The sequence below is a fragment of the Bos taurus genome, chromosome 7 (genome assembly GCF_002263795.3).
Source record: "Bos taurus isolate L1 Dominette 01449 registration number 42190680 breed Hereford chromosome 7, ARS-UCD2.0, whole genome shotgun sequence".
NCBI lineage: Eukaryota > Metazoa > Chordata > Mammalia > Artiodactyla > Bovidae > Bos > Bos taurus.
The window spans coordinates 38,873,777-38,883,008 of record NC_037334.1 but is presented as its reverse complement, the minus strand read 5'-3'; positions in this window follow the sequence as shown (position 1 = coordinate 38,883,008).

Genomic DNA, 9,232 nt, shown 5'->3' with positions numbered 1-9,232 from the left:
GATTCCTCCTGGTTAATTGCTAATCGTCAGCTCTGCAGGGGGAGTCTGTGGATAGGCTCTTTCCTCTCCCACACAGATACCCAGCCTGAACTGTGACTCAGAACCGGCAAGGATGGCACAGATGATCCCATGTCCCTAGGCAGAGACCCTGATGTCACTCAGGCACCTCATTCCCAGAGTCCCCAGAGACGCCATGGCTCTGGCCTCTTTCCCTCATTCTTGGCCAGACATACTTCCCCAAGAGGTAACCCAAACACACTTTATACTTGCTTTGCCTCTGAGTGTCCTTAAGGACATTTGAAGGAGAGAGAGTGTGTGATGGAGGAAACAGCAGAAGACAATCTCAAAGGGGCTGTGTAGTGCTCAACCGTGGAAGGTCCACAACCCTAGATCTGAGATATGACCCAAGAGAATGTGAAGCCCCTACTTGGATGGGGAAGGGCCTGGTCTACATTTTAGAATGGTTCGGGGTGTGGGAGGGTTGGCATGAGTCAAGGGGAGTGAGTCTGGAAGCAGAGAGACCAGGTAAGAGGGTGATGAGATGGTCCAGGTTATAGAGGATGAGGTCTGAATCTAAGTGGGAAGAAAAGAAACGGAGAGGAGAATGTGCGCTCCCGGGATGCTTTTTATTGAAATTTGAAATTGTTAGGCCCTAGTTGTATTCTTTGCGACCCCATGGAATATACAGCCCATGGAATTCTCCAGACAAGAATACTTAAGTGGGTAGCCATTCCATTCTCCAGGAGATCTTCCCAACCCAGGGATCGAACTCAGGTCTCCCGCATTGCAGGCGGAATCTTTATTGTCTGCCCAAGTAGTTGTTGTGCTTGGGCAGAACAACTGGTGTTGGGGGTGGTGGAGGGAGAGGAGGTGTATCACAGCTGGGTTTCTGGATCAACAAGCTGATGATGACCTGAGGTCTGTTGAGGAGTCCCTGAAATGCAGGGAGTCTTTGAAAGTTTCTTTCCCTTTTATAGGACCTTGAAGCCTGAGTTGGGAGCCCTAACCTCATAGAGACATGTCATTCCTTTCTCAGGGATTTAGAAAATGGCAATGAGTATGGATTTATATGGGAGCTGTAGGACTCAATGAACTAAACGACCCATCTCAGTGCCTTGAACAAAGGACCTCAGCTTGTTTGTTCTCTTCATGCTGTCATGCCCCTTTCACTGTTTCTAGGATGGTTGAAGTGTCCCTGCCAAAGAAATGACCCCAACTTCTCCAGATTCTAAGCCCTGTTTCAGGTCAACAGCTCTTGGCTCAACAGCCCTCTCATTGCTCAACATCTTACACATCTTAGGGTGACACAGACCCAGTGTTTTCCTTCAAGGAGGATGGACATTTTTGTCCACTTCCCTCTTTAATATTAGTGCTTAATTTGCACAGCACTGTGGGATTATCCACTGCGTAGAGTTCACAATAGACTGTTGAAGTGACTAAGAGCAAGGAAACAGGCCAACCTGCATTTGGATCCCAGCAGCCCCACACTGCGGCCATGGTAGTCCAGGCCACAAAACCCACGAGGGTGAGGGGGATGGAGGCGTGCCTGGGATTGGTTTTGAGTAGAGTGATCATGAGTCCCAGTTTGCCTGGCCACATCTGGGTTATGACTGTTGGCCCAGAGTCCCTTTCATTTTGCAAAGTGCCCTGGTTTGGAGGATAAGCCGTATGGCTTGTTCTGGAAGATTCTGAAGAACTAAGGCAGGGAATCAGCCACCGGGTGCTTACTAGAAGGGTCTCCATTCAGAGCAAAAGGAAAATAAAAGCAATCCTGCTACCCAGAAACATCACTGTGGTGTCTAAGACACTACCTTTCGTCTTTTTCCCTGTGCCTGCCATCTATGGAGTCGCACAGGGTCGGACACGACTGAAGCGACTTAGCAGCAGCAGCAGCAGCAGAAGACTGCATCTTGCTTTCTTTCATCTAACATTCTAACACGAGCCTTTTCCTCTGTCTTTACACCCAGCACACATATTGTTTTTAGTGATTGCATCACATTCAGTTATGAACCCTAATTTACATGTTGAACCTATGGGTGTTCTAGAACCTCTCTTACTTGGAGGAAGTGATTTGGGTAAGATTGGGGTTCATTCACGGGTGGTAGGGGTGTTGCTTATCCAGGGAAATGCAGTTATTACTGTATTCTTCTGTTGGAATCATCCTGAAGCTCAGAGGCCCTGATGGGTTTGGAGGTTGTCTGGGTACAAACATCCCCACCCATAGTGGTTCCAGGGACCCCCACCCACAGGCGTGGTCCTCTCTCCTGCCTGCTCCAGTCAGGCTCCAGGCAGGAGCAGTGGTATCCAAGGTGCTCCTTATGAACTGGAGGCACGTCTCCTTTTTAAGGTTTGGACCTTTGACAGTTTTGAAGCCTACCTCCCCTGACCTCAGCTCAGGGTTTAGCAGGGGGAGACAGTTATTAATGAAATGCCTCACAGGAGATACAGTTACAAAATGCTGTGGACATGCACCAATTCCAAAAATATTTGGGGGGGAGTGGGGCTCCTTGGGTCTTCCCCAGTGGCTCAGTGCTAAAGAATCTGCCTGCCAGTGCAGGAGATGCAAGAGACGTGGGTTCGATCCCTGGTTCGGGAAGATCTTCTAGACGATGGTATGGCGACCCACTCCAGGATTCTTGCCTGGAAAATCCCATGGACAGAGGAGCCTGGTGGGCTACAGTCCATGGGCTCACAAAGAGTCAGACACAACTGAAGTGACTGAGCACTCATGCATGGGGCTACCACAGCCCTAGCAAAAGCATAGAGGTGATCAGAACTGCCTTTGGGACTCTTGAGAGCAGTGGAGAAGGTGGCCACACCCCAACCCCCAAGCATTTCAGCCCCTCTGCTCATCTCAGCTTCTGCTCACAGCCTGCCTCCTCCCCTCCTCTGTGACAGACTCTGTGTGTCCCCTGAATGGTGGGTCCCCCCCTGTCTGCTCACCTCTACTCCAGCCATGGCCTCCCCCAGACCTCTGGACCTAGAGCCTGGGTGGTTGGCGGTGCCTCACACTGAGAAAAGGCACGCAGGAGGAGCAGTTTTGGAGGGAAGATGCCAAGATCTGTCTGTTCTGAACTGTACTGCTGTGTCTGAGATGTCTCTGGTGCAGGCAGTTGGAGCTGTGGGTCTGATGCACACGGCATGCTCCTACCCCCACGTGGGGCCTCCAGCACATTCTGACCTCAGTGAGCAGCACATGGGCCAGACCCAGACCCAGACCTGGAGCAGGCATCTTTGACACGTGTTTGCCTCCACCTCCTGGTCTCAGATCCATCCCCCTATTTTCCCAATTTTTCTTTTCCGGGAGCTTCCTAATCCTTCTGCCACCTCCTGTCCTGGCCACCATTTCTCAGCTGGCTTAGTGCAATAGCCTTTCTGTCCGATGGCTCCCTGCAATCCCATCTCCAGAAAAACTGCCAGCCACCTTTCAAAAGGCAAATCTCACCATGGCACCCCTGTTGCTTTTAAATCCTGTCCCTGCTAGCCTTTAGACCAGCATCTGGTCACAGCTAGGGGCCCAGTGTGTCTTGACTTACTGCCTGCATGGCCTCAGGTGAAGGTGCCCGCAGGGAGAGTGGGCACAGTGAGGAGAGACCCAGCCAAGCACCCACATTTGAGGGAGGACACAGGAAGAGGTACAGTAGGAACCCGGAGAAGAGCAGAAAAGCAGGTGCCCCAAAAGCCAGGATCATCCCCGTTTTGAAAGAGACACCCTGGTCAGCATGATCAAATACTGCTGAGATGTCAGGAAATGTGAGAACAGAGCAGACTGAGTGACCTGGGAGAGCTGAACCAGGGCAGTGCTAGGCAGAGGAAGGAGTGGGAGGTAGGAGCAGAGACAGTGCAGCTAACATGAATGGGGCAGGTGACAGACTTGGAATTTCATCACAAGGATGACAAGGGTCTCTCTAGGAGTTGCATAATTGCTGAATGGAGTGGAGAATGGTACCAAGAGCCAGTATGTGGATCAGAAAGTGTGCGAGCCTTGGGATCCGGCACAACCAGCTCTGTTTCTGCAGTTCTCTGTTGAGATTCATTTTCTCCTTAAATATACACCGTTTGCTTCACGTGAGTTTTCTGTGGGACCTAAAGTTTGACAACAAGCAAAGGAGGAACAACTAACATTCCAGTCCATGGGGTCACGAAGAGTCGGACACGACTGAGGACTAAGCACCGCACCACCCTGGGTCTTCATTGCGGCTCAGGCTTTTCTCTAGTTGCAGCAAGCGGGGGTTACTCGCTCATTGCTGTGGACTGGCTTCTCGCTGTAGTGGCTTCTCTTGCTGTGGAGCATGGGATTTGGGGCACACGGGCTTCAGTAGTTTCGGCTCCCAGGCTCAAGAGCACAGGCTCAGTAATTGTGGCACACTGGCTTAGTTGCTCCAAGGCATGTGGGATCTTCCCAGATCAGGGATTGAACCGTGTCTCCTGCATTGGCAGGAGGATTCTTTACCACTGAGCCACCGGGGAAGCCCTGAACTGGACTTTTTGAGGGGATCTCAATGACCACAACAGGGTTTCCCATCAGCACGGTTGGGGAACTTGTGCCTCTTCTTGTCCACATTTATTCATTCAACCAACATATAAGCCCCACGGAGGCAGCACAGAGCTGTACACTGGGAATATGGGCGTCAACATTCCCACCCAGCGTGTGGCCAGCCAGACTGCACACCCAGCATGAGTGTGCGTTGCACACGTGGAGGTCTCATTTCTGTATCTGTGGTCAAGGCAGCCACTCTAACCAGCAGGCTGTCACCTGTCACCTCCTTCTGGGAACAGAGTGTTCCCTCCCTCCCCAGCCCTCTTGACTGGCCTCTCATAGAGAGCTGGATTTTGATCTGAGCTGCCTGGCACAGAGCAGGCAGAGCCCGGAGATGTTGTTTCATCTGAGCCCCACTTTCCAGAGTGGGGCCAAGACTGCATTAGATCCTTTGTGTCCAGGGCAGGGGTGGCTGGCCTGAGGATGCCGTGTCCTTGTATAGGGGATTTGTGCCCCATATAATGATTAATCCTGATGGCCCAGTCACCAGTCACTCATTGACTGACAAGGCCAAAGTCTGTGGCCAAAAGAGCTGAGGCCGCTTTGGGCTTTTCTCAGAAATCACTTCTTCCCCTGCAGCTCTGTTCGTTATGTGCCCCAGCCCAATGCCCTTCCTGCTGGCCTCAGGAACAGGCCTGAATGGGAGGCTGTGAACTCACAGCTGGTGGTCCCAGCCTCTAGCTTCTGGGTTCCAGACCTGAAGCTCAGAGATTGGCTTCAGACTTAGGGTCCTGGCCTCCACGGTCTGGACATGGAACTTGTCTCCAGTTTCTGGGGCCCCCACTCTGGTTCTGGCCTCCAAATGGGCTCCGGGATCTGAGTTCTGGTCTCCGGCTCCAGTTTTAAGCATCAGATGTCAAGCTCTGGGCTCTGGTTCTTGGCACTGGACTTCAGGTTCTGAGTCCTCATTTCCAATTTCAGATCCAGATGCCAGGTTCAGCTTTCCACTCTTGGCTCCCTGTTCTGGGTCGGAGCTTCAGTTCCCAGATCCAGGCTTTGTGCTCCAGATCCCAAGTTCTAGTTCCACCTTCCAAGCTTCAGGTTTGGGGTCTAGGTTCTGTGTTCCTCAGCGCCTCGGCAACGAGGCAGGAAGATGGTGGCCTCCTCCTCGGCTTGTGGGGTTACCTTGACCCATCCACCTTGGTTGGCTGCTTCCTTCTGTCAGCTGGCACTTCAGGCCAGCCTGGAGGTCGGATGCTCAGTGGGGCTTCTCCTTGGCTTTCTGTCCCTCTACACACAAGCCAGTTCTCTGGAGACAGGAGCTGAGACGGTCACAGAGCACTCCTCACTTAGTCCCTGCAGGAGTCACTGGACACGTACACATGTCCGTGTCCCTTCTTCTTGGACCCTCAGGACCATGGTGGACATGAACGGCACCCCCTGCAGTTGTGCAGGGGTAGGGGCCTGTGCCCAGATCTGGCTGCATTTGATTCAGTGTAACCAACCATGTGTGTTCTTCCCTATCCGGGTCTTCGTTTCCTTGTGGAAGCTGAACTCCAGCCTTTAATCCCCCAGAAGCCCGAGTCACCTGACCACCAGGCCAGGCCCCCTGCTGGGTGTACCCTGCACTGCCCTTGCGGGTGGGGCGGCTATCCCCGGAGCACTAGCCCGCGGCCACGTCAGCACTTGCAGCCCAGCTCCAGGTGAGCAGCCAGCGCCTCTACCCTGCCCCCACCCTGGCTCAGAACCAAGGTCCCTGTGTCCATCCCATACTCCCAGGCTGTTAAGGCGAGTAGGGGGACAAGAGGCAGATTCTCTCTTAGAGGCTCAGAGCCCATGGCCTAGGGCCCCTGCGTATCCCTGAGGAAGTCATATCTGCCCTCTCTGTGAAGGTTGTAGGATGGGGGTGGTGGCGGCTGCAGAGTGGTCCTGCATGTACTCTCCCCCTTCCTTCACCCTGGGCACTGGGTGAACAGGTCGACTGCCCCCAGAGCTGCCCTGCTGGTAGCATGCGGACAAGCAGCTCTGCTGCATTACCCACCCAGGAGTCTGTGCAGTGGTTTTGAAACGCGGTCCCAGGGGTTGACCAGTGGGTGCTCCTTGCCCCCATCTCTGTAGATGGGGCTTGGCCAGGCTGAGATGGACGATGAGGGCTCAGGGCTGCCTCTAGGGGTGTGATGGGGAGGAGAGCATGAGGGGACTGTGGCAGAGGGACATACCCAGCTGGTCAAAATCGGCTGAGGGGGCAGAAGACCCCTGGGCTGAAGACCCTAAAGGAAGAGTTTGGTACCACTTTTTGAGAAAGAGATGGCAGGCCAGCAGTGATAAAGAAGTGGTCTAGAGGAGTGCTTCGTGATAGTATAATTATTTTTAATTGTGTTCTTAAAAAACAAATTAAAAGCGAAAGTCTCCTTTGACTACTATTCCATCCTGGTCTTCTTCCCATCTCTTTGTGAGTTTGATATGCATCCTTCCAGGACATTCCTCTCCTTTCTGTACACTTGTAAGTGCCTAGTGTGTTTGTGGTTTATATGAAGGTATTATGCCATGTTCATTGCTCTGCTTTTTCTTTTTTTTTAACCAAACAATAACATGTCTTGGAGAACTTTCCGTAGCAGGACAGGCTGTACCCAATTCTTTATCTGCTGTGTGGTATTGGAATGCACGTGTTGTGTAACCCCAACCCCACCCCATCCACTTTTCCCAATTTTCAGGCAATATACCATCCTGCAGGGATGGGCTCCTTTGTGTCCATAAGTGAAGGATCCTCTAGGGGCGTTGCTAGAGTCACACACTGTGTGTTTTTAAGTTTTAACAGAAATTCTTGAAATGACCCCCAAAGTAGCCATATCCTCTCCTGAGAGGGCCCAGGCTCCCCAACAGGGGTCCTACGGTATCCAGGCCTTCCTTGGTGTCTGTCCCTGAATCAGACAGAGTGCTGGTGACACCCCAGCAACAATTCCCTGTGTGATCCTTGGACTAGTCACTTGGCCTCCTGCAGCCCTGATGTCATCCACACCAGTCTGTTTTGTTGTGAGGACAAAATGAGATAAAGGATGGAGCAGTTCTAACTTGGGGACCTTGGTAGATGTGAAGTCTTCCTCCTGCAGGGACTGACCTTTACGGAGGCTTTCCTGCCTGGTCCATGATCCCCTTTCTAATGGGATAATCTTGTTGGTCCCTAAGAGTAAGAGGCATCATCTCTGGGAGTGGGGATGGAAGTCTGTAGGAGAGTGGGCTTGGCTTGCAGGGTATTCCAACTTTGGGAAGATACCTGCCTCTCACCTGGTGTCCCCACCTCTCTATCCCAGGGCATGTGGAAGAATGCCGCAAGGGAGACGCTCCAGTCCCTGGGAAGTAGGAGCAAGGTTCTGCAGCTGATCAGGGACGGGACAAAGCTTGCCTCCCTGCCTCCATGTCTGGCCACAGACTGTGACCCTGGTGCTATGTGGTCCCCTGCCCAGCACCCCCACTGCCCTGCTGCCCTGAATTCCTCAATGGGGCTAGATCTGTGGGCTATGGCACTATCTGTCAGCCCACTAGGCCAAGCAGACACAGCAGTGACTAAGACGGACAAAGTTCCTGCTGACATATATCATTCTGTCAGCAAAGTAGAAATAAGTAAACAGGGTCATTACAGAGTGGGCTGAGTGCTGTGAGGGAAGAAAAATGGATAAAATGGTAGAGAACAAAGTTGGGAAGCACGTGGAACTTCTCTGGGGGTCCGGTGGATAAGACTCTGTGCTCCCAATGCATGGGGCCCGGGTTCAACCCCTGATCAGGGAACTAGATCCCACATGCCACAACTAAGACCTGGTGCAGCCAAAAAGACACACACACACACACACACACACACACACACACACAGAGTTGGGAAGCACTTCATATAGACTATCATAGTCTGTTCGGGTGGCTCTAACAAAAAAACCCAGCAACTGGGGGGCTTGTAAACCACAAAAATTTATTTCTCACAGTTCTAGAGGTTGGAAGTCCAAGATCAGGGTGCAAGTGTGGTGGCATTCTGGCAAGGACCTCTTCCAGGTCATAGACAGCCAATTTCTGTGTCCTCGTATGGTGGAAGGGGTCAGGAAGCTCTCTGGGGTCACTGTAAGGGTACTAGGCACTAATCTCACTCATGAGGACTCCATTCTCATGACCTAATCACCTCCCCAAACCCCACCTCCACATACCATCACCTTGGGGATTGGGATTTCAACACATGAATTCAGGGAGACATAAATGTTTAGACCATAGTACAATATGGTCAGGGAGCCTCTTCTGAGGTGTGTAAGCTAAGACCTTCAGTGAAGAGGGACGTCTATGGTTGTAAGTCTTAGAAACTCACTCAGAGTCACGAGCACACACACGAACATCGGCTTGCCTAATGAGGAAGTCTAGGAGTAGATGGGTGAATTTAGGAGTTTAGATCCTTTTCATCAAGAATCGCCATCCATCAGACCTGCTTTCTTGTGCTGGTTTCATTTGCACGCATGTTCTCTCCCTGAATGCCTTTTCTGCAAATCCCTCAAAGGACAGTAGAAAATGACCAGGATTAGGATTCTGATTGGGGTCAGAGGATCATTCCTGAACCACACTCAGTAGCCAAGCCTGGCTCATGAGACGACCCCAACAGCCAAACAAAATGGGCTGAGGGGGCAGAGGGCTAAAGGCCCCAAGAGGAAGCCATGTACTCAACTTCTAGAGTTGTTGTTCAGTCACTCAGTCATATCCAACTCATGCACTGCAGCACGC